The following is a 26654-nucleotide window of genomic DNA, read 5'->3' as shown; positions in this document are numbered from 1 at the left end:
TGCTGAACTGTGGGGCCACCCTAGAGCACCCCTCTGCCATCCTCAGCTTTTGGTGTGGTCCTTTAAATGCAAAGGTGACTCCACCATGTAACAGCTCTAACTTCCGGCTGCAAGGTTTGTCTTGCACATGTTTGAAAACCAATGCAGGACTAGTGAGGAAATCTGTGCTGTCGTCATGGTTTTTCAACTGTTACACATTGACACATGTTCACGAACACTTTGCTTCTGCAGCAGCTGATCATAGTTATTGTTGTAATATTTCTAGTTGACAATGCAGCCAGAATATGAACATATTTTCCCGTTTTTTTAAATGAAGATCGTATAATTGCAGTTACATGTATTTTCACATAACAGTTAGCAGAGAAATGAATACAGATTTCAAATGCACATTAGTCTGCAGCTTTTCACAGTCATATGATTAGATGCTCATAGTAGGCAATTATTCTTCAATTATGGTCTTATTTCCATTGTGTATTTGCCTTTTATGGTATATTTAGTTCTCACGTCCTGGAATGTGCAAAATTAAGATTATTCACTCAGGTGTGGCACGCCTACAAGAAGGAATGTTACACTTGAATGGAAGAAGAGGATCGCAACTTCACAGGGCACTGGGACACAGCAGGGTAGGTATGTGGCAACCAAGCAGAAAGTGCTGGGGAAATTCAGCAGGTCAAGCGCCATCTGTGGAGAGAGAAAACTTTCAGGGCTGTGAACTTGGTCAAGTTAACACTGCTTCTCTCTCCACAGATGCTGCCTGACCTGCTTGATTTCTGCAGCACTTTCTGCTTTGCTGCCAGATTGACAGCAGCTCCACTTTTCAGCAGTCAGATAAGTATTTCTTTGACAGTTGTTAGGAAGCAGGTGCTGCGGCTGTCAAAACGTCTCTCACTGCACCGAACGTCCCGCCTCTCCCCACGTAATATGGTGGGGGATGGAGGCTCAGCGCAGTGATACTCATGAGCCCTGCGCGTAATATCGCAGGGGCTCTGCGGCGGCTGCTAAATGCGGGCACCCTGCTGAGTTTAATGGATGCCGCCGCAGAGCGCGGCACCCAAATAAAATTCAGCCCCTGGTCTTCTCTCTCAGCTGGACCCCATGACACTATTCCAAAGCAGAGTAGGGGAGTTCTCCTCAGTCTTCTGATCAATATTTATTCCTCAAACAACATCACTAAATGGATTATCTGGTCATCACATAGCTGCTGATGGAATTTTGCTGTGCACAAATAGGCTGCCACGTTTCCTACACTACAGTGACTACATTTTTAAAAGTACTTCATTGGCTATACAGCACATTGGGGAATCCTAATGTTGTGAAACGCATTTTAGAAATGTCTTCCTTTCCCTTTTTAGAACACCAGGCAATGCATTTGCTCAGTGAACCATCAAGGGTGCCTCTTACTCTTTATTTTGAAGTGTTTCCAAAATGTACATTTATAATCTATAATTCATAAATCTATAATCAATTCAAAAACTGAAGGCCAGGTTTTCAAGAGTTAATGAATAGTTGTGTAGAATTGGAAGAAATGTCACAGGCCCTACAAACTATTTGTTGTGCAAGGTTAGTTATTGACTTAGTAAAAAAAACAGTCCTTAAAAGAAATCTTGCAAAGGAATAGCAAACAAGAAATGGTTGTGGTGAATTATTTCTAAAGAAATATGATAGAAATGGCTGAAAATAAAACAAGATCGGCAGCAGTTATATTTTGTATTTTATGTGCTGAAGTGGAAGGGTAATTTTCCTTTAACTATTTTCCAAAGGTTAGAAAGTTCCAGTTTGGGTTTGCTGATCTCAGTTAGGAGTCTATCACGAGTGCTACAACTGACCTCAGCACCATATGCTACAGATGTGTCAATTTATTTAAAGTTCCAATTCCTCATCATGATCCAGGGACCCCTGATGAAAAGTGTAGGTGATGGAAGAGGACAAGGTCAGACTTGGCTGTGGTGCCCTTCACAGTTGAATTTTGTTCCCAAAAATATACTTTATTCATAAAATGTATTTATAAATTACAAAACAATTCAAATTTGACATTTCAGAAAGTGCAGTAAAGGTCAGTTTCTTTCGATACAGGACATGAGGTGCCTCACTACTCTTGCAATTCCATTTTATCTACAATGTACATTTGCATTACAAACCAAAAGCATTCTCTGGTGCATACAGCCCAAGGGTTTTACACAGATTCCAGTCCTTGGTATACTATGGCAGGAGGACCTTACACAGTGGCCTTTCCCCATTGACCCTTTGCAGCGGCTGCCCCAAACTTTAGTACATCTCTCAGCATGTAGTCTGCAACACTTGGTTGTGGACAACTCTTTGCACTGGAAGACCAGCAAGTTTCCAGCAGACCAGAGTGTATCTTTCACCGAGTTGATGGTCATCCAACAGCAGTTGATGTTTATCTTGGTGCACGTCCCTGGGAACAGCCCGTAGAGCACACAGTCCTGTGTTACAGAGCTGTTCAGGATGAACATCGACATAAACCACTGCATCTGTTTCCAAACCTGCTTTGCAAAGGCACATTTCAAAAGGAGGTGGACGACGGCCTCTTCCCCACAGCAGCAACCTCAGGGGCCGCGTGTGGAGACGGTGAGACTCCAGGGGGTGCAGGAAGGATGTGACGGGGAGGGCCCTTCTGACCGCCAGCCAAGCTACATCTTGGTGCTTGTTTGAAAGCTCTGGCGATGAGGCATTCTGCCAAACAGGTTTGACAGTCTGCTCGGGGAACCATCCAACAGGATCCACCATCTCCTTTACCCGTAGGGCCTCGAGGGCATTCCATGCATACCACTGCCTGGTGGACTTGTGGTCAATGGTGTTTTTCTGCACAAACTTTTCCAGGAGGGACTGGTGGTGCTGGACAGTCCAACTGAATGAAGCGTTCCACAGCAACGTGACCAGACCCGTTCTTTGCCATGCCGGGGAGAGATAGAACCTCAGCACGTATTGATACTTGGTGCTTGCGTACCCGGGGGTTACGCACAGCTTGATGCAGCCGCAGACAAAGGTGGTCATCAGGATGAGAGCGACACTGGGGACGTTTATTCCTCCGTTATCTAGAGGTTTGAACATCGTGTCCCTGTGGACATGGTCCATGGAAGAATACTCACAGTCTAGGCTCAGACACATACAACTGCCATTTGTGCAAAGCAGAGGAGAGCTACCGGTGCCTGTAGAATTACAGCACATCATGATTTCAGGGTAGGAAGGGAGAAAATGGGAAAAAAGTATTTTTTTTTCAGAGTGGCAATAGATTCTAATTGTTCAAACTCTCTTTCTCCGCACCCCTTTAAAATGTGCTGGAAAAGAACATTCAAATCCGACATCACACAAGAACAAGCTAATTGGCACCAACATTGCCTGAAGCTACACTGGAAACAAACCACAGGAGGAACATAAGTGCACAATGTTATATCTTCACCTAATTAAATTTTAACATATTGTCTAAATAGGAAAATTATCAACACTCATAGGATTGGGGCAACACAGTGGCGCAGTGGTTAGCACCACAGCCTCAAGCTCCAGCAACCTGGATTCAGTTCTGGGTACTGTCTGTGCGGAGTTTGCAAGTTCTCCCTGTGACCACGTGGGTTTCCACTGGGTGCTCTGGTTTCCTCCCACAGCCAAAGACTTGCAGGTTGATAGGTAAATTGGCCATGGTAAATTGCCCCTCGTGTAGGTAGGAGAATTGAGGGAAGGTGGGGATGTGGTAGGGAATATGGGATTAAATGTAGGATTAGTATAAATGGGTGGTTGTTGGTCGGCACAGACTCGGTGGGCCGAAGGGCCTGTTTCAGTGCTGTATCTCTCTATGAACTATATTCCTCATGCCCGTGACCACAACTCATTTGCAAACTATCTGAGCAACACAGTCACTGTTTAAGATGATATCCTGCAGGACTTCAAAATGGATCTCCTATATAAATCTTGAGGTTTTTTTTTAATTCTCGGTATGTGGTCGTGGCAAGGTCAAAATTTATTGCCCATCACTAGTTGCCCTTAGGTGGTGGTAGGCTTTCTTCTCAAACCAAGAAGATGGCTCACTACCATCTTCTCAAGGGCAATTAGGGATAGGCAATAAATGCTGGACTTGCCAGCAACACCCAGATCTTATGAACAAATAAAACAAAAAGTGGTCTGTATTGTTAGTGGTGGTTTTATGCAACTGAGTGGCATGCTCAGGCACTTCAGAAGACAATTAAGAGAACCACGTCGGTGTGGGACTGGAGTCACATATAGGCCAGACTGGGTAAGGACAGCAGGTTTCCTTCCCTAAAGGACATTAGTGAACCAGCTGGGTTTTAAATGTGATCACTTTTACAGGTACCAGCTTTTTATTTCCTGACTTTTCAAACTGAATTAAAATGCTCAAACTGCCATGCCACCTTCACTGGATTAGCAGTCCAGGCCTCTGAGTTATTCGGCCAGTAACATAACCACTACATAACTGTATCCTAGAATATGTTCTTTGTCTAACATACAAGACATTTTCTGAGTTCACAGTCAAGGACAACAGGAAACGTTTCAACTTCAACTACACTGTCGTCATCAAAGCCCTCCCAGGTCAGGTCCTGCAGTGTGGATTACCAATTAAGCGTTAATTAGTGCCAACTTCAAGCAGTTCACTACTGTGGGGTCCAGAACTGGGTTGAGACAGCCAAAACAAATTTTATGCAGGACGCTTACAGACAAGAGGAGATAATCTGGACTGGATTTGAAAGAAGAGTCCCAGAGGTGGAGGCCAATGTTTAAAGCACTGCACTTTAGGCTAGAGGCTTTTACTAAGATCTTTCTCCATGCAAGGGATTCCTCCCTTCCCTATTATTGTACAGTTGGATACAACGCAAGGTTAAGCAGGCGACTCTTCACTTCCTTTTGCAATAGAAACAATGAGAGGAAAATTGCTGAATGCCAGCTTACAAGGCCATTAATGGAAGCCTACAGGCACATGAAGCAGTAATTGTACCAAGGGTTACAAGTGAAGAGTAGGTCAGAAATGACCCCAGACCATGTTATGAGTACCACTGGTTTATACTAGGATGCTGGGAAGCACCTGAGGTTGGTCAGCTGAGATAGAGACTTTGAATGGAGCAAGTTTCACATACATTCCACCACAGCAACAAGCCTGTGTTTATATTATGGTTTACTTTGAGCTCCACAACCATAGTGCCCTACACATCAATACTCCAACATGATCAATTCATTTTAATTGGAGAACACATCCTAAAAGGTCACTAATTAATGCTCACTTTCAGGCAGAACTGCAATACTTCAGAAACTGTGATCATTCAAATCTATTTTCACACATCTTTCTAGTAGTTTTAGGAAAACTGAGACCAGAAAAGGAAGGACAGGTTTCAAACGAGCTATTATTGCCATCAGGATTTCAGTTTGTTTATACTAAAATAAATTTACTTCACTTTTTCATAATTATTTTTGTTGCTTTCTGAAGAATTGGTGTCTATTTGAATTTGAAATGCCCAGGAAGCTGAAAAACAATACGTGACTTCAGCAGCCTAGTAGAGACAAAGTGCTAACAGCAAGCAGAATCAGGAAAGTAATAATTAGAAATAAAACCACAGCCCTCTCACATGGACAATGACTGGATGATTTCAAAACCAAAAATAAACTTAGCAGACAAGCCACCTCGTGTCATGCTTTTAAAGGCGGCAGCTGGCCACCTGCAGCAAAGGATTACATTCCTGCTAATTAGAACAATCATGGCACCATTTCAATAGAGGTGTGTGCTAATTCTCCACATTGCTCATAAATGGATGAAAAAAGGGAAAACCTGAATTTATATAGCACACTTCATGAGTTCAAGACATCTCATAGCACTTTACTTCCAATAAATTACTTTTGCAGTCACTGTTGTAATGGAGGCAAATGCAGGAGCCAATCTACCAACAGCAAGGTTCCATAAATAGCAATGTGATAAATAACCAGTCAATCTGTTTTGGTGGTGTTATTGAGGAATGAATGTTGGCCAGGATACCAGAAGAACTCCCTGTTCTTCTTCAAATAGGGCGATGGGATCTTTTACATTTCACCCTGAACTTGGTTTAATGTCTCAGCTGGAAGACGGCACCTCTGACAATGTAGCACTCCCTCAGTGCTGCATTGATCTCGTTCTAGATTATGTGCTCGAAATCCATTCTGGGATTTCATCCACCAAACTGACTCAAAAGCAAGACTGCTACCACTATGTCAATCTGACCCTTATACAGTGAAAATATCAACAGTTTGTGTGGCTTTTTTGAGGCCTGATACCAAATGCCTCTGTAGAGGTCAGGCCATAGTTAACAAAAATGGCAAGACAGGGTCAATGCATCAACTGTCTATACCTCTTCTTTTTGCATGCTTACATGGAACACGGGAACTTTCAGAAGCCAACAGAACACTAATACATTTAAAAATAAAAAAGCATCTGGCAACAACCTGAAGCCACTTAAAGAGACAAGGCACTTGAACTACCCACTGGCTAATTCAGATGGGGAAGGGGATTTAGAAGTACTCATTGGTGTTCGCCTCCAGTGTGATCTGCAACATTCACCTGGGAGCTTGAGCTTGGAAATTCAGAGAAGTTCTGTTATGTGAGCCTCTAGGCAACCATGTGTAGGCGGGCGCCATAAAGAAAGAAAATTAAACTTATATACACCTTTCAAAACCTAAGTACATCTCAAAGCACTTTACAGCCAATCAAGTACTTTCCAAAATGTAGGCACTCTAGGAAAAGTAGCAGACAATTTGTGCGCAGCAAGATCCCACACATGGCAATGAGCAATGATCATCTGCTATTTAGTGATGTTGCTTCAGAAATAAGCATTGGCAGGACATCAGCAGAACTCACCTGTTCTTCTCTGAATAGTGCCGTGGGATCTTATACACCCACCCGAGAGAGAAGACAGAGCCTCGGTTTAAGGTCACATGCAAAAGACAGCACCACCCTGGATTATGTGCTCAAGCCTCTGGAATGGGACTTGAACTCATGACCTTCTGACTCAAGAGCGAAAGTGCCACCAGTAATCCAAGGCTTATGCTTGTATATATGACAGGTCGATAGATGGCATTGCACCTTCTGAGGTGAAGGACTACATAGAAGTTACTGACGATGTCAAAACGGTCCAGGCACAACCTCTGGAGGTCTTGAATTGATTCTATAGGTGTGTACGCAGTTTGATTGCTGCAGTCTTTTGACTGGGTCAGCTCATGGATAGTGGCCATGCTGAGCCGGCAATCCTGCTACTGCGGGTCCTGACACATCCACTGCATAAAACATCTGCCCAGACCAGGTTGAATCTTTGTACCTGCATTCCAGGTTTCGGGAACCTAGGCACCTTATTGTACGCCGTGAGCTTTACACTAGTGGGCTTGACCACCGATATCCAATACTCATGGTACATATCCTTAAGAGTGCAGAAAGGTAGTGTTGGCACTCATGCCTATGTCAGCCTTCACCTGCAGTCGATGTCGTCCAGCTTTATTTGGGCAAATGATCTACAGTGTTGCGAAAGCTTCCGTTATGTTAATGGAATTAACTTGTTCTGCTCGAGTGATCGTGTGAAGCAGCTTTCATCAGTAGTATCTTCACCTTGATCCAGCTCTTCTGGTTGGGTGGGCATCCCCCCATTTCATGGATGGGTCGGTGCTTGTGGCAACGCCTAGAACTATCTCACCTGCCTTTGCCTCTGGGTGACGTGCTTCTGTGCTTGGATCTCTGCCCACTCTGGTTTCTCCCTATGTTCCTGCTGCTGGGCCTTCTGCAGAGCTTGGCTCAGTGTCCTCTAAGCCCACAGGACTTGCACGTGTCTGCATGTGCTGGGATCTACACAGTTTGTGGGAGAGCCCGCAGTTACTTCACACGTTGTTTTGCTTAGGTGCCCTGGATATTGCACCAATAGACAGTCCAGATCCTAAAGCTTGCCATCACTGCTCCAACCACTGTTCTGATGAAAGATCACAGACCTGAAATGATAACTCTGCTTCCCTCTCCACAGATGCTGCCTGACCTGCTGAGTATTTCCAGCACTATCTGTTTTTATTTCTGTTCCAGCCACAATGGCCTCATATCTGCATCCATCCTGTAACATGCTCTCTATGCCATGTCCTTTCAGTGTTTCCAGTAGATCTTTCTAGAACGCCTCTATGGGAGTGGAGGCAATGAGCAACTCCACAATGCACGCCAATAGTTCCGCATCCATAAAGTCGCAATCTCTTGCTTTCTCCTACATCTGCCGACAAGATCACCTGTGCACTCAATGGTTTTCTGCCTATATCGCATGAGCTTCAAATGGTGTATTCTAAAATTTACTTTCACTTTGAGCTTGTCTTCTAATGTCGACTATACCTTTGCAGGATCCTTCTGGTCAGAATCCAATAAAGGTATTTATTCTGCATAGATCCACATTACCGACCACAATCCTGGGTTTTTATAGCTTGTTTTTCAGCAAACATAACTTCATGATCAAGGAAACATAACTCCATCCTCTGTCAAAATAATTTGAATTCGCCCAGGACTTTCCAGTTCATCTCGGGGAAATCTGGTTGCCATAACCACAGCCCCCTATCAATTTTCCCCCCAAGGAGCAAGTCTCAGTATTGGAGCTACAGCTAACCACAATGTCTTTGGTGCCATGCCCTGAGCTGTGTTGCTGCAGTGTGGGCTTCAAGCTTGCAGACAGGAGGGGTTCTGGCGACAGGGTCAGCTAGTGGCATCAAAATATGGCGAGGGCGAGAAGAAATCCCTGCCCAAACACAACGCTGCCCAGGACTCACGGGCTAAAACTGTAGCTAATTTCACTTTGCTGGGATGGGGAAAGCAGAGGTGTGCTCAAGCCACTCCAAATCTCATTACTCACACTTTGCTCTTCCAATATGAAAGCTAAGGTCCAGTTATAGAGTCATAGAGTTATACAGCACAGAAACAGGCCCTTCGGCCCATCGTGTCTGTGCCAGCCATCCAGCACCCAACTATTCTAATCCCATATTCCTGCACTTGGCCCGTAGCAGGGGTATTACAGCCTGCCCAATCCTGTACCCACCCAACATCCAACTCCAATCTGCATAGGAAGCATGACCAAGAGACCTGGGCATTTTTCCCTCCCTAACCCCAGGTCACTTATACAAACTGCAGTATCTCTACCACCAACATAGCTAAAATCAGCTAATGCAGCACTGAACCAGAATCCAAACTGGGACTTCCTGGTTTGTGTGGCTAAGCTGCTGAGCAGTCAAATTCAATAAGCCATCAGGCCAGCATGAACCCTTGTCAAAGGGAGATCACATAACCTTTTTCTGAACACAAACAGCATAAACACGAACAGAGGATATTTACAACAAGTTGCATCTTTTTAGCACCTTCAATGCAGAAAAAAACTTCCAAGGTATTTCAAATAAACATAATCAATCAAAAAATTGGACCCCAAGCACGATATTAAGAGGAGTGACCAAAAGCTCAAAGTAGTGGGTTTTAAGGAGAGTCTTAAAGAAGGAGTCTGAGGTAGAGAGGCAGCAAGGTTTAGGTAACGGGATTCCAGAGCTTGGGGCCTAGGCAGCTGAAGGCATGGCCGCCAATGAGAGGGTGGAGGGGGGAGGTATGAACACCATCGGGAGCAGTAACATAGTGGTAATGTTACTGGACTAGTAATCCAGAGGCTCAGACTAATGGTCTAGAGAGACAAGTACAAATCCCACCACAGGGGTTGGAGGAATTTAAATGCAATTAATTAATAAATCCAGAATAAAAAGCTATCTCGGTAATAATGACCATGAAACTGCTGGATTGTCATTAAAAACCTATATGGTTGACAATGTCATCAGGGGTGCCACAGTGGAGCAGTGGTTAGCACCGCAGCCTCACAGCTCCAGCAACCCGGGTTCAATTCTGGGTACTGCCTGTGTGGAGTTTGCAAGTTCTCCCTGTGTCTGCGTGGGTTTCCTCCAGGTGCTCTGGTTTCCTCCCACATGCCAAAGACTTGCTGGTTGATAGGTTAATTGCCCATTATAAATTGTCCCTAGTATAGGTAGGTGGTAGGGAAATATAGGGACAGGTGGGGATGTGGTAGGAATATGGGATTAGTGTAGGATTAGTATAAATAGGTGGTTGATGGTCGGCACAGACTCGGTGGGCCGAAGGGCCTGTTTCAGTGCTGTATCTCTAAACTAAACTAAACTAAACATACAAACATACCAGTTAACCGGGAAAATAAAAGGGATTTTTGTTTACAGCTGTTACAAAGAAATGAAAGTATGGAAAAATGCCCTTTGTTTTGGTCAGGCGTCCCAAAACCATATAGGCCACTATTGCTAGGATCTTCCCAGAACAGTTCTTTCCCGGTGATGCTGAAGATCAGTTTGGGTAGCCTTTACAAGAGATGCAGCCACAGAGGCTCCAAACAGGTCTTACAGCAGGAATGCAGCAATAAGGTTTCAGTTTCCACACATTTGATGCAAGATTCCTTCAACCATGCAGTGTTTCTTCAAATAAAGAAGGAAATAGGAAACTGCCACACTGTATGCAGAGTTTGTTTTCAAGAGAGAAAGCTGAGCTGTTCTTCTTCTGGCAGGCAAAACTCAACTGTCCGCTGTCACAATTAAAAGTGAAACTAAAAACATTCCAGAAGTTCAGCCTCTTGACAACTATAAATCTTGGCCTGCCACTTCTTAGTAAACATCTCCCCAAGTCAAAAACACCCCCTGCTGGGCGATTATTCACAGGTGCCTTCCAGTTTGGCTTGTTTACTAGCCAAATCCAGAAACCTTCTGCTGACTTCTTTTTAAAAAAACCACAAGGCTCGGCAAATTTCTCAAGATTCCAGATGAATCAATGTCCATAATTCAAGTATAAGTCCTCAACATATTTTACAAAAGAAATATCTCATAACAATATTTAATGGTTCATGTAGACAGAATTCAGTCCCATCTCATGTGACAGTATTGTCATGCAGACAGGTACCCTGCTTGCTGTTTAAATTCATAAGTCTAATATACATATGATAATTTAAACATGCTTGAAAACATTGCTGGTTTTGAACAATGGCTGCAAAAGTATTAATGCTGTGTAATGTCTCTTTTCTATATCTTACCAGAACGCAGATTATGCTGCATGAGTTGCATGCTTGTGCCCATGTAATAATACAAATTGAATTCCTAAACCAGCCTTGGCAATGCAGGACCAAGGGGAGGGAGTTTTTTTTAAACTCAGCACCAAGCTGCATTTGCCAAGGCATAGCAGCCATTTACCTGTTTTCCATCTTAACTGGGAATGATGTGCAGGTAAGAAAGAGGAGTGTACAGTCAATGGTAAGGGAGGGAAATATTGCTTTTAAAAAGCAAGAAGTAACATTCAAGAATGAAAATGTACAGTATGGTCACATCTTGCAAAAGCATTTTTTTAAAGCATGCTTGCACAGAGAGTGGAACACAGTCATGCAAAAAGTAACAACCTGCATCTGCTGCAAAAGTACTTTCAAAACCTGCTCCACCATCTCCAACACAGAGTGAAGATTTTTGAACCAGGTTCTTTGCTGGAACTGAGCCTGCCATGGAACTTGTACATCCTCTTCAATTCAGCAAGACAAGAATGAGCAATTTGACAGAAAGTGCTGGAAATACTCAGCAGGTCTGGCAGCATCTGTGAAGAGAGAAACAGTTAACATTTCAGGTCAGTGACCTTTCATCAGAACTGGCAAAGGTTAGAATTTAATACGTTTTAAGTAAATAAAGCAGGGGTGGGGAAAAGAGAACAAAAGGGAAGCTGTTGAGAGGACAGAGGGACAAAGGCAAAGAGAGTGTGATAATGGTGTGGTGAAAGACAAAGCATTAGTGCGGAGGGGGTGTTAAATGACAGAATAATGAACAGCCCTAGCCAAAAGCACAAACAGGAAAAGAAGTGGGCAGGCACATGGTAAAAAAAAGAAACAAAATTTAAAAAAGTAAAAATAAAAAAGGGCCAGTCAGGCTCTGAAAATCACTTGGTAAAAAAAAAATTGTCCTTTGCAATTGCCCTAACCAAAACAAAGGGCATTTTTATTTTTCCTTTATTTTATTTCATTTCATCATTTTTTTTACCGTGTGCCTGCCCACTGGTTTTTCATGTTTGTGCTTTTGACTAGGGCTGTTCATTATTCTGTCATTTAACACCCTCTCTGCACTAATGCTTTGTCTTTCACCACACCATTAGCACACTCTCATTGCCTTTGCCCCATGACCGCCTTGTCAGCTAATCTCTTCGGCCCTCTGTCCTATCAACACCTTCCCTTTTGTTCTCTTTTCCCCCACCCCAACCTTAAAAAGCATTACATTTCTAACCTTTGCCAGTTCCGATGAAAGGCCATTGACCTGAAATGTTAACTCTGCTTCTCTCTCCACAGATGCTGCCAGACCTGCTGAGTATTTCCAGCACCTTCTGTTTTTATTTCAGATTTCCAGCATCCACAGTATTTTGCTTTTATGAACAATTTGACAGTTGGCCGATTATTATCCCTCCCCTTCCAGGGGTTTGTGAACAGAATGACACCGAACTCTCAAAAAAGTCTCAAATTCTAGCTCCTGGAAAGGTTCCACAACATTTGAAAACCATTCTGTAAGCTTCTAAAATCTAAAAGGACCAATTCATACCACGGCACAGCTCATACAAGTACTTCTGTAATCAGCAGCTCTCTGTAATAAAGAAACTCGAGCTTTGTTTTCTTCCTCCTCTCTGATTGGGAATGGCATTTTGTGAAATGAGCATTCAATACTCGCAAAGTAATGCAATAAGTGCAAACTCAGCACAGCAGTTTCAGGCCAACACAACTCCAGGCTCTCCTTCCAAAGTAGAGTAATGCTCACCTCTGCATCATTTCCTGTACCAGTTTCTAAGTTGAACTGTGCAGCGGGTGCTGATCTGTAAACCAGAAATAGTTTCGATCACTTCCTGCAACTCACTCTGAACTGCATATTTTACAGGTTAGTTTGAAAGCAATGTGTTAGGAAGACCTCAGAAGCCAGGCTGCTTGTCCCTTCATTGCCCCTGAAATTCTGATCATTGACACTGTGGCTCACAGAAGGAACCAACTGACAACTCAACATAACCTGAGTTTAAACTCAGTTCCTTATAAACTAACTCAAAAATAAATCTTCAAGCAAGTGCAGGGCCATGACTGGTCGTCTAAGACAGGTGCATGTATGTGAATCAAATTAACTTAAATCCATCAAAGTCTGCAGGTTGCAACTTGGGCACCTTGATTTATAATGAGGGCTTGTACTAACAAGCAATCCTGCACCTGTCACAGGGAAGAGATTCTTGGATCCAGAACAGCTGCGACAGAATTTTTCACAACTCACTGACTTCTGCAGATAATCTCTCCGATCATTTTGAATTATTTATTTTATTTATGCTCAAGATATGGGCATCACGGAAAAGGCAGGCATTTATTGCCCATATCTTATCGCTCTGGCTGGTGGACCTTCCTACTTAAAGCAGTGGTAGCAGTTTGAGACAACTGAGTGGCAGACAAGCCCACTTCAGGGGCAGTTAATAGTCAACTATTGGTGTGGGACATGAACCACATTTAGGCCAGACCACATAAGGACAGGTTTCCTTCCCGGAAGGACATTCGTGAACCAACTGGACTTATACAACAATCCAACAGGTTCATGCTCACTTTCATTGACACCAAATTTTTATTGCCAGATTAGTTTTTTTTTAACTGAATTCAAATTCTCAAACTGCCATGGTGAGATGTGAACTCGTGCTCTGAACCTTTCATCCTCTGGTCCAGTAACATAATAAGACCGGACCCAAATACAGGGTGTAGCATGTGGGTCATGAAGTACTGCTAGGTGCCATATCGCATAAGGTTCCAAATTCAATCAAAGAACCATGTTCAAATGGGTAGGTTCAGGCAGGACAGGTATACTGTGAAGTGCTACAACTATCATTCCTGCCCCTTGCATGAAGAATGTGAATGTCAGATGCTGACACTATTTAAGGTAACATTTGAATGAACTTGCATTTATATAGCGCCTTTCACGACTCCAGGACACAGCTAGTTCCCACAAACAGCAATGAGATAATGACCTAGATAATCTGTTTTTAGGTAGTGGCTGAAGGATACATTTGGCTAGGAAACCAGGAAGAATTACCCTGCTCTTCTTCAAAATAGTGCCATGAGATCTTTTTCATCCACCTGAGAGGTTTAACGCCTCACCCAAATGACAAACTATTATATCCAGTGCAATGCCACTGCAGCACATACACCCCTCAGCATGGGTCAGGTCACTACCTTCAGGAGAGGGTATAGGGCAAAAAGATGAGAAGAAAAACATACATCATCTAAAAGGAATTCTGATCTAAAGTTATTTCTAATATAAAAGCAAAATACTGCAGATGCTGCAAAGCTGAAATAAAACCAAAAAGTGCTGGAAATACTCAGCCGGTCTAGCAGCATCTGTGGAGAGAGAAGCAAAGTTAACATTTCAGGTCACTGACCTTTCATCATTAGTATATATACTAAAATTAATTCTGTTTTATTAAAAGGTGGTCTGAAAAAAGTAGTGAGGCCAGGGAAAACTTCCAACATTTAAAATTTGCATCCTTGTATTCAAATCCCTCCATGGCCTTGCCTCTCCCTATCTTTGTCTCTGGCTTCCAATTCTGGCGTCTTCTGCAATCCCAAATTCCTTCGCCCACCTACTGTCGAGGCTCTGGATTTCCTTCTGTAAGCCTCTCCACATGTGTCTCCTACTTTAAAATACTCCTTAAAACCAACCTGTTCGACCAATTTTTTGGTCACCTATCCTCATATCCCCTTGTGTGGCTCAGTCAAATTTTGTCTGATGACATTTTAGTAAAGTGCATCTTACTTCATTAAATTTGCTTTACAAATGCAAATCATTGTTACGAGCACACACAACCCAATTCCTGAAGATGGACAAAATGAAGCTACCGCTCATGGTCCCACATGCTTTATTCCAGTCCTCTGCTCTTGGCACACAGAATATACACACCCCTTTAAAAAAAAGTTGAAAAATCTGCACTTGGAATAGTTGCCTATCTGCTTTTAAAATTTAACTGTGTCTCTGGTGTCAGCTACTTGCATTTATCCAGTATCTGCAACATAGAGAAAAATTATTACAGGGCACTTCACACAGTAGGAAAGGAATGGGTGCTAAAACTTTGCTGAAGCTTTAAAAGGTAAAAGCTTGGTCAAAAAAGCAATTTTAAGACAGCTTTAAGACTGGAGAATATAGAGAAAGACTGGTTTGGGGAGGGAGCTTCAAAGAATGTGAGCTAAGTGTGTTTGTATGCAAAAACAAGTATGCACGGAGCTCTCTTTAGACAGACAATGCAAAGCCAACTTCACATGCCCTCAAATCAGGGATCCTGTTTTCAGAAAGGCCAGAGAAAAAGCCAGGTTTGCCCCACAGTGAGAGAGTCAAGTTTCTCCACTTAAATGTTTTTTTCAGGAAAGGAAAGAAATAAGGGTCCTATTTTAAGTAGACTCTTCGAATTTTGGAGTTAGGCTAGCCCAATTCCAATGGGATAAAAAGAAAAAGAACTTGCAGTTATATAGCACAGGTTTGTCCAACCTTTTCAGGGAAAGGACTGCATTACAATTTTTGCTCGGCCCAGGGAGCTGGTGAACAAATTTTGACAGATAAAGGCATTAAAAATTTATCTTACTAAGAAAAACGACAAATGTGCATTTTTGTGACAAAACTTTAAAATGAGAAGACTAATTTCTTTTCTCGTCACTATATTGAAAACTGATTTAGTGACATGCCTGCCATTGTTTTTGCTTGCATAAGCAGTCCATCTCTGCCCGCACACTTGATGTAGCAATGCAGAGTATTCTGGACAGATATCCATCTTTCAGGAGTGAGATCGCTCTCTCTCTCTCTCCCCCTGTGTTCCCTTCTCTGTGTTGTTCCCCCCCCCTCTGTCCCCCCTCCCTCTCTCTTTGTTCCCCTTCTCTCTCTGTTTCCACCCCCCCCCACCACCCCGCCGCCTCTGTTTTCCCCCCTCTCTACCTCTCTCTGACAGTTGCACTGAGCATGATCGCTCAGCACAGCAGCTTTGTGGTTGGTCAGTTTGTTTAAAAACATCACGCAGTCAGTTTCACAGCTGTTGAAGCAGGAACGCGCTTCCCAACATCGGACAGATTCAAGGTTTTCTGGCGGGCTTTTAAAAAAAGTCAGAAAACCCGAATCTGTCCAATGTTGGGAAGCATGTTCCTGCTTCAACAGCTGTGAAACTGACTTCACGATGGTTTTAAAAAGGCCGCTCTGCAGGAAGACAAAGGGAAATTTCCCATCTCTACTCATGAAGCCCCAGCGAGGATGAGAAACAGCCACGGGCCAGATGGAAATCTTTCGTAGGCCAGATCCTGGCCTGCAGGCCGCATGTTGGACAACCCTGATATAGCACCTATCACAACCTCAGGACATCCCAAAGTACTTTACAGTCAAAGTTGTTGTAGTCGTAGTCCCAAAGGACCATAGGCATCTCTCTCCATTAGAGAAAGACAGTTGGTAATGTATAGCTTGAGGGGAACCACTCAAGCATGGGGCAAGGTGAGGAGGCAGGCCTCCAAGAACTACCACAGCTGCAACAGGGATTGAACCCATACTGTTGGCGTCTTTCTGCATCACACGCTAGCAGTCTAGCCAACTGAACTAACCAACTCTCACTTTTCTAGTGTAGTTGCTGTTATAATGTAGGGAACACAGCAACCAATTTCTGCACAGCAATGAGATAATGACCGTATAATCAGTTTCCATGATCATATGGTCACAGACCTGAAACGTTAACTCTACTTCTCCCTCCACAGATCTGCCAGACCTTTTGAATATTTCCAGCATTTTCTGTGTTATTTCAAATTTCCAGCATCTGCAGTATTTTGCTTTAGTATCTGTTTCCATGATGTTGGGGAGGAATAAATATTGACCACATCACCAGGGAAAAGTAGCCAGCACTTCTTCAAATAGTGCCATAGGATAGGTCCATCTGAAAGGGGAAATCTAATGTCTCAACAAAAAGAGTTCACCGAGATTATATGCTCAAATTCTGAAGTGGGGCTTCAGCCCTCAATCTTCTGACTCAGGAGGGAACGTGCTACCAACTGAGCCAAAGGCTGACATACAGAAGAAAGGCCAGAAAATTGAGAGGTTAGCTGAAGCACAATACCATTGGAATTCCCCAGTGAAACTTTTATCTTCAGGCAATGTAGGTGTGCACCATGGAGCCTCAGAACAAAGTTTAACTGCACTTTCCTATTAATCAGCACAAATATATAGTTGCTGACACCGAGAACTCTGATTTAGGAATTATCCACCACTGTGATAACAGTGCTGACAATAATTCCTTTCCAAACTTTTCAAGACCATAACGTAAATAACAACTTGCATTTATATAGCACCATTAACGGAATAAAACATCCCAAGGTGCTTCACAGAAGCGTTATGAACTTGGATACTACCACATAATGCGATATTAGGGCAGATGACCAAAAGCTTGGTCAAATTGGCAGGTTTTAAGAAGTGTCTTAAAGGAGGAAAGAGAGGCAGAGGTTTAGGGAAGGAATTCCAGGGCTTAAGGCCTAGACAGCTGAAGGCATGGTCACCAATGGTGGAGCAATTAAAATCAGGGATAGTCAAGAGGCCAGAATAAGATACTATCACCAAAGGCCAGGATCTGTGGCCCCGAGGTTCAAGATCCTTCTCTTCAAATCCCCTGCTCCCATTTAACAGAGTTACACTTCAAAGACAGTTGAAACCTTTTTTAAAGTGACAATAAGTAACATATCAATTATATTTGTTGTTACAAGCTGCAGTGCCTGAAAGGATGAATTGGTTTCTTTCTCAGGAACTGAAAAGAAACAGAGTCTATGTCAAACAGATCAATATACATTTACAGAACTATTTCTTCAGAAAACCCAACTCTGCTTTTGAAAACACACCAATAAGCAATAAAAGTTTCCCGGCTTCTGCAACAATGACTCCAGTTTGCACTTGTGTTTTATCCAGTTGCAAGTTGCTTCATTTTATAACTCTTGAGAAAATGGGTTTCAAAATAACCATCGCCCAGCCGTGTTTGTGGCGGCGTTGGGGGGGGGGGGGGGGTGGAATTACTGTGTTTTAAAAGAAATGATTTGGATCATCCTTTCAGTGTCGAGCACAACCCCTCTGAAGTAAATGAGACTGTCATACTTTCCATTCCCAGTGACTGAGTTGAGCAGGCCGTTGCTGCATTAAAGGGACCCCACTAAGCAGAATGAAGCTTTCAAACTGTTTGGCACAAAGAGAAGTCAGAAACCGAAGCCAGATTGTGCTCCTGTTTTGCACTCGGGTTGGTTGCCCCGATGATGCAGACAGTCTGCTTGTTGGAACTGGTGGGGCCGGGGTGAGACGAGGCGAGGCGAGGCGAGGTGGCCCTTCCTTGCCCTGCAGCCCCTGTCCCGGGGGCTCGAGCCGGGCTCGCAGCCGCGCGCTGCACCATTTTGCCGGGTGGGCGCGCGCACTTTTGTTTTTGCGAAGATCGGCTCCGTGCCATGTCCGGGCCGCTTGGGGCGAGGGAGGCAGCACGACTGTAATAATCTGCAAATCAAGTCAAAAGCAGAGAGGTGGTTTGAGTCTGCTGTTCGTGCCCAGGGCACGCTCTGCAAGTGGCCCCCCGCGCGCGCTGACACTGCGTGCACCGATCTCCAAATCCGTGCATGCAGCCGTCATAAATGCAAAACCCCAACATCACATCGAGAAAGAGAGGTGAGGTGAGGTGGAATTGGGGATGGGGGATGTTTCACTGGGACTGTCGGCAACTGGTGATTCGAAAGGATAGCAATGCAAGCAGAGAGCGCAGGGCCCAGTTGCAAACTGGAACTAGTGACATAATTTACCGGGCTGGGAGGGATCAATGCACAAAGCTCCATTCAAACAAATAGAAACACTGGGGTGGAGGGGTACAAATCCATTCCAACACGGTTTCTATTTGTTATAATTACTACAAAAATAAATCTCTATCTTTCTGCCGGGGAGGGGAGGTGGTGAGGACGTTGACTTTAATTATTAATGGCTCACTCTGAAGAGGATTGAAAGAAACAGTAACTGACCTTCCTGCTGTCCCTGCCTTTTCCACCGTCTTGGCCCCAGTGGCCGAGCGCACGGTACCGACCTGTCACTCACGCACATGCGCCTCCTGCTGGTCACTCTCTCCTCCCCGCCACAACTGGGAAACAAAACCAGCACCTTTCATTAAAACCCCCCAGTAGTAAGTTTCGCACTTAACATTTAAGAAGATTGTGCCTGAACTCAGCATTTCTATCAATAAGGTTGGTAGGTAATTTTCTGGCAGTAAGTCCATGGGATGTCTAACTATCTTCTTCTTCTTTGGCCTCCTTGTCTCGACAGACAATGGGTAAGTGCCTGGAGGTGGTCAGTGGTTTGTGAAGCAGTGCTTGGAGTGGCTATAAAGGCCAATTCGACAGTGACAGACTCTTCCACAGGTGCTGCAGATCAAATTGGTTGTTGGGGCTGTTACACAGTTGGCTCTCCCCTTGCACTTCTGTCTTTTTTCTTGCCAACTGCTAAGTCTCTTCGACTTGCCACACTTTAGCCCTGCCTTTATGGCTGACCGCCAGCTCTGGCGATCACTGGCAACTGACTCCCACGACTTGTGATCAATGTCACAGGACTTCATGTCACATTTGCAGATGTCTTTAAAGCGGAGACATGGACGGCCGGTGAGTCTGATACCAGTGACGAGCTCGCTGTACAATGTGTCCTTGGGGATCCTGTCATCTTCCATGCGGCTCACATGACCAAGCCATCTCAAGCGTCGCTAGCTCAGTAGGGTGTATATGCCGGGGATGTTGGCCGCCTCGAGGACTTCTGCGTTGGAGATACAGTCCTGCCACCTGATGGCAAGGATTCTCTGGAGGCAGCGACGATGGAATGAATTGAGACTTCGCTCTTGGCTGATATACGTTGTCCAGGCCTCGCTGCCGTAGAGCAAGGTACTGAGGACACATGATTGATACACGTGGACTTTTGTGTTCCGTGTCAGTGCGCCATTTTCCCACACTCTCTTGGCCAGTCTGGACATAGCAGTGGAAGCCTTTCCCATGCGCTTGTTGATTTCTGCATCGAGACACAGGTTACTGGTGATAGTTGAGCCTAGATAGGTGAACTCTTGAACCACTTCCAGAGCGTGGTCGCCGATATTGATGGACGGAGCATTTCTGACGTCCTATCCCATGATGTTTGTTTTCTTGAGGCTGATGGTTAGGCCAAATTCGTTGCAGGCAGCTGCAATCCTGTCGATGAGTCTCTGCAGTCACTCTTCAGTGTGGGATGTTAATGCAGCATCGTCAGCAAAGAGGAGTTCACTGATGAGGATTTTCCGTACTTTGGTCTTCGCTTTTAGACGGGCAAGGTTGAACAACCTGCCATCTGATCTTGTGTGGAGGAAAATTCCTTCTTCTGAAGACTTGAACGCATGTGAGAGCAGCAGGGAGAAGAAGATCCCAAACAGTGTAGGTGCGAGAACACAGTCCTGTTTCACACCACTCAGGATAGGAAAGGGGTCTGATGAGGCGCCACTATGGTGAATTGTGCCTTTCATGTTGTCATGGAATGAGGTGATGATACTTAGTAGCTTTGGTGGGCATCCGATCTTTGCTAGTAGCATGAAGAGACCACGTCTGCTGATGAGGTCAAAGGCTTTGGTGAGATCAATGAAAGCAACATAGAGGGGCATCTATTGTTCGCCATCATTGTACTGAAAAGGGTGGGTAGGAGTGGTGGTGTGAGGCGGCGAGGGTTGTGAAGTGCTTGCTGCAATTCTGTGCTGCGCTGTCACATGTAGCTTAGTGGTATCACTCTAACCTCTGAGTTTTAAGGTTGTGGGTTCAAGCCCTACTCTGGAATCTTAAGCATAAAATCTAGGCTGACAATCCAGTGTAGTACTGAGAGTGCTGGAATGTTAGCAGTGTTCTTTGGATAAGGCGTTAAACCAACATCCTGTCTGCCCCCTCAGGTGGACATAAATGATCCTGGGGCATTATTTTGGCAATAGCATTTATCCTTCAATCAACATTACTAAAACAGATTACCTGGTTACATACTTCACTGCTGTATGCGAGACCTTGCTATATGCAAATTGGCTGCCACATTTCCTACATTACAACAGTAAATACACTTCAAAAGAATTTATTTGGCTGAAAAACACTTTAGGATGTCCTGAGGTTGTGAAAGGTCCTATATAGACCCCTGGAGTCAGGTCAGATGGTGTGCTCTGCTTTGCTCAAAGCTTTGCACAAGTTAATGTCTGGTTCTGAATTACTAATGTACAAAACCAAGCAATGCGCCAATGTGCACCAGTATAAATGCACAATTTAATTCAGACTGCCCCTTTCCTCCTGCTTTCCATATGCACAGCCATTACCACACTATTGAAACTGTGAAATTATTGGCTGTGACTTGTGCAGATGGGTTACTGGAAAAGAAGTTGCCATCAAGGGCTGAATGTTATCTGTCTCATAAATGATGAGAATAAAATTACTATCTGACATTTACACAAACTTTTAGTTGCTTGGGGCGCCTGCTTTGTTTTAGTGATGTGTTCCTCAGGAGTGTGGGGTTGAGGCGGGGCGGTCACACTTGCAATAATATTTGTCCTGTTGGTATTGAACTCAAACTATAGTCACCTGTAGGGCCAGGTTCAAAATAGAGCCTCATACAGAGAATGTGGTGCATTTTCTTACAAAATGATTTGATCCCATAAAAAACTGGAAAGGCATGTCACTATATTTAGTGGACTGCAGTGGTTCAAGAAAGCGGCTCACTGCCACCTTCTCAAGGGCAGTTGGGGATGGGCAACAATTGCTGGCCTTGCCAGCGACACTCGCATCCCATGAAAGAATAAAAAAAAAATTAACAGCCTCTCTCTTCCAGCCTCTTTCTATCTATAAAAAGTTAAAGTGTAATGAGAATAGTCCACTCCTGACAATTCAAAGTCACTTTTCACGCTAAAAAAATTTGAAGTATCTCATAATTTGAATTAAGCAATGGAAATAATAAAGTGGGAATTTCTTGCCAAGCACTAATTAGCAGAAAATTTCAATTAAACAATTATGAATTAAAAGGATTAGACTGTAGTTGCTTCCACAAAGGTCAAGCGGTATCTAACACAATCAGCCATTATGGTCCGATGTGTGGCATTGCTATGGCTTGTTTCTAAAATTCCTTTCACCTGGAATTTTCATGGTATAAAATCTGAAATGTCACTGGAACCCTATTCACAGGATCTCAGTTCAAAACCATTGACTGAGACATTAACTCTATTTCTCTCTCCAAACATGCTGCCAGACCTGCTAAGTGTTTCCCGCATTTTCTGTTTCTGCACTGTCAGTGGTGCCATCTTTCAAATGAGATGCTAAACTGAGGCCCCATTGTCTGCTCAGGTGAATGTAAAAGATCCCATGGCACTATTTTGAAGAAGAGCAGGGGATTATGCCTGGCATCTGTTCTCATATATGAACCATTTTCTTAATTCCCTTTCCTCTGTCTCCTCCACCCTCACTCCATCAAGTGTGAAGAACTCATGGACTGCTTTGCAATTAAGATAGAAACAATCCAATCAGCTACCTATGCTGCTTCCCTCCATTCCCCTCGCCGACCAAGCCAAACATCCACTAAGGCTCCACCCCGCCCCCCCGCCCGAATCCTGAATTTGCATCTTTCTCTAATTACTCTCCTATATCCCCCAAGCCCTCTTTAAGCTCATCTTGTCTACGAGTCCCATCTCATGCTCCCTTGACCCTATTCCCACTAAACCACTGACCTCCCAACCTCCCTTCCTAGCTCCTATGTTAGCTGATATTGTTAACTGTTCTCTCTCCTTAATTACTGTCCTACCTACTTCAAATCTGCTGCCATCATCTCTTTCCTCAAAAAAACAACCCTTGACCCCACCATCCCTGCTCCATTCAAATCTTTCTTTCCTCTCCAATGTCCTTGAACGTGTTGTCACCTCCCAAATTCATGCCCATCTTTTCCAGAACTCCATGTTTTAAATTCCTCCAATTAGGATTCCATGCTGCCATAATATCGAAACAGCTCTTATCAGTCATAACTGCATCGTAAGTGATTATGACGAAGGTAAACTATCCCTCCTTGTCCTTCTTGACCTGTCTGCAGTCTTTGACATGGTTGACCACACCATCCTCCTCCAACACCTGTTCCCTGTTGCCCAGTTATTTGGGACTGCACTCGCCTGGTTCCATTCTTGTCTATCTAGTCATATCCAGAGAATCACCTGCAATGGCTTCTCTTCCTGTTCCTGTACTATTACCTCTGGTGTCTCCCAAGGCTCTATTCTTGGCCCCCACCAATTTTTTCATCTACATGCTGCCCCTTGGCAACATCGTCCGAAAATACAGCATCAGCTTCCATCTGTAGCTGAAAACACCCAGCTTTGCTTCATCTCTTTTAATCCCTCCACTGTGTCTAAATTTTGAGACTGCTTGTTTGATGTCCAGGACCATGTGAACAGAAATTTCCTTTGGCTAAATTGTGGTCCCCACCACAAACCCAATTCTCTAACCACCAACTCCATCTCTCCCCTTGGCAACTGTCTAAGGCTGAAGCAGACTGTTCGCTATCTTGGTCCAAGATGAGCTTCTGACCACATATCCATGCCATCAATAAGACCACCCATTTCCATCTCCATGACATTTCCAACTCTGCCCCTGCCTCAACTCATCTGCCACTGAAACTGTCATTTGTAATATCTAGACTTGACTATTCCCATGCATTCCTCACTGGTCTCCCATATTCTACGCTTCATAAACTTGAGGTCATCCAAAACTCTGTTGCCTGTATTTTAACTCACACCAAGTCTCTTTCAACCGTCACTCCTGTGCTCACTGACCTATATTGGTTCCTAGTCAAGCAACATCTTGACTTTAAAATTCTCATCTTCTTTTCAAATCCCTCCATGGCACCGCCCGATCTCTGTAATCTCCATCCCTACTCTGAGATCACTGTGCTCCTCCAATTCGGACCTCTTGACCATCCCAGGTTTTAATCGCTCCACCTTTCCTAAGCTCTGGAATTCCCTCTCCAAATCTCTCCGCCTCTCTTCCTCTCTTTCCTCCTCTGAGATACTCCTTAAAACCTACCTCTTTGACCAACCTTTTGGTCATCTGTCCTAATATGCGCTTATGTGGTTCAGTGTCAAATTTGATTTGATAATGCTCCTGTGATGTGCCTTGGGAAGTATGTAAAGTGGAGTTGCAGCTGAACTTTGAAAATTTTCATGTTCGTGATCAAATTGCTGTTTGTGGGACATTGCTTTGGGCAAATCAGCTACCGTATTTCCAACATTACTACGGTGATTACAATTCAAAAAGTACTTCATTGACTGTAAAGCACTTTAGGATGTCCTGAGGCTGTGAAGGGCACTATATTAATGAAAGCTTTCCTTCCTTTGCCTGTAGACAACCTTAAGAATTACAAATTACTAATTGCGTCAAATGAGAGATATGGGTTCACTTTCTATTAATGTCCCTTTTACACATAAACGGATTAAATATTGGTATGCATTGCACCTGTTTTTGGGTGTAGAACATACCAATGTAGCACCCGTATAGTCTGTGCCCAATCTGCAAAGGCAGTGGTCCCACTGCTAAATTTGCGTGACTATTTTTGCATTTCCGGGCAGATGTCATTAGACTGTATGAATATGCAAACTAGAAGCTTAACAACTGTTGAAGGACTCCTTTTCAAAATTTCCTGATAAGTGGGGTGGGTGTCTGACCTGCTCCAAAAACAGACCAGACCAAAATCTATCCCCAAATCTCTTTAGTTTCTATTAATAGAAATATTAATAGAGGTTCTAGCTTCTGTGATCCAGGCATCAGCAACTATTTTGTGGTGACTAGCAACTCATAAGTGTCTGGAGGCGAGAGTCTAAATTATACAAGTACAACTCACTAAAATCCTCTTAACAACAGAAGCAAAAAGTTGCTGTCACATTCAGTCAGGAGCTATAAATAATACATTCAGCATCAATAAATTCACACTTTTCAAAAGAAAGATCATGGCCCCAATATTTACAAGGAGGTTGGGCAAGTGTGGAGAAAACTGGAAACAGCCAAGGAACCATGGAAGACTGGGATACGGAGGTCCTGTTAAACATAATGATAAGACTGGAATCAACACCTGACCTCCAAGCCAGGGGTACATACCACTGTCAGAGTGACAGTGATGAAGATGGAAGAAGGAAGCATTCGACTGCTGTGGATTTCAAGGCGCGGACATCTACGGTCTCCAATATTTCAATGTGACGTTTAAAAATGTCACAGGATGCCTGAAACTTTTGAAGGCCTTCAAGGAGAACGGGAATGAGGCACTGCTGTCGATCCTCACAAGGGAGCCGCTGTTCACACGACTATCATCACGAATCGTGTAGTGACAACCCATTTTGCAACCTCCATATCCCTGTTGTGGATGTACTCACGTTCCTCACCAGGTACACTGAAGTGACTGGGAACAGCACTGAGGTGTAAGATTTCACTCTTCTTGATCTTGGTAAGGGATCAATCATGAAAACCAAAGGCTGTGGCACTAATACTTTATTGTTACAAAGCAGAGATTAACATATATCAATTGTTACGATCAGATGAGGAGGGGTCGAAAGGCCCTTGTCCCTCTCCTTGTTTGACCGCGACGGGGTTTATTTCTTTTAAACAGTGAATATGCTTATCAATTCAGTGAGTGTTTAATCCTTTATGTGCTATGATCATAAAAGAATTAATCCTGAGTTTAAACAAGAAGGAGGTTAGTTTATTGTACTTAAAGATCCAAGCCAGATCTAAGTAAGATGATAAACTACGCTCCAACTTTCTCACACACACACACAAACAAGAATCTCACACACACACACACACACACACACACACACACACACACACACACACACACACACACACACACACACACACACACACACACACACACACACACACACACACACAGGTTACAGAATGAAGAAGGATAGATTGGTTAGATTGGAGTCCAGAACAAATAAAAGAATATAGAGTCAGTGGAATATTGTAATTCCGTTGTCTTCTGGCAGAACTTGGCACAGTGGCACAGTGGTTAGCACCACAGTCTCACAGCTCCAGGGACCCGGGTTTGATTCTGGGTACTGCCTGTGCAGAGTTTGCAAGTTCTCCCTGTGACCGTGTGGGTTTTCGCCGGGTGCTCTGGTTTCCTCCCACAGCCAAAGACTTGCAGGTTGATAGGTAAATTGGCCATTGTAAATTGCTCCTAGTGTAGGTAGGTGGTAGGGAATATGGGATTACTGCAGGGTTAGTATAAGTGGGTGGTTGTTGGTCGGCACAGACTTGGTGGGCCAAAGTGCCTGTTTTAGTGCTGTATCTCTAAATTAAAGACTAGGATGTTTTGCAGGCAGGGGTGGAACTTACAGCGTTGCCTGGAGAGACAGACAGACAGAACCACCACCCCCCCCACCCCCCCCCACTTGGGTCCTGCACTTGTTAAAAACTCAGATGCGTGTCTGATGTAGCCAAAAGAAACTCCAAGTTTCCACACAAATGGAGAGACTGTAATGTGATTGTCCCAGTGTATTCTCTTTTGCATTTTAATGA

The 26654-nt window shown here is 43.9% G+C and overlaps 1 protein-coding gene across 4 annotated transcripts in view; it reads right to left on the bottom strand.

Moving 5' to 3' along the window:
• Positions 1–19157, bottom strand: part of elmo1 (engulfment and cell motility 1 (ced-12 homolog, C. elegans)) — a 321507-nt gene extending 302350 nt beyond the window's left edge. Inside the window, exons 1-2 of one of the 4 annotated variants that reach the window (XM_068056619.1) lie at positions 19092–19110; positions 12832–12886 (exon numbers count right to left, since the gene is read on the bottom strand). The gene's annotated coding sequence lies outside the window, so the exon portion shown is untranslated. Of the gene's footprint in view, positions 1–12831; positions 12887–19091 lie in introns of those variants that run through there. The other 3 variants (XM_068056594.1, XM_068056610.1, XM_068056603.1) reach the window with 3 other exon arrangements.
• Positions 19158–26654: the final 7497 nt, after the last annotated feature.

Source organism: Heterodontus francisci, chromosome 2 (genome assembly GCF_036365525.1).
Source record: "Heterodontus francisci isolate sHetFra1 chromosome 2, sHetFra1.hap1, whole genome shotgun sequence".
NCBI classification, from domain to species: Eukaryota; Metazoa; Chordata; class Chondrichthyes; order Heterodontiformes; family Heterodontidae; genus Heterodontus; species Heterodontus francisci.
Note: the sequence above shows the minus strand (reverse complement) of the source record. Positions and strands in the feature narration are given on the sequence as shown.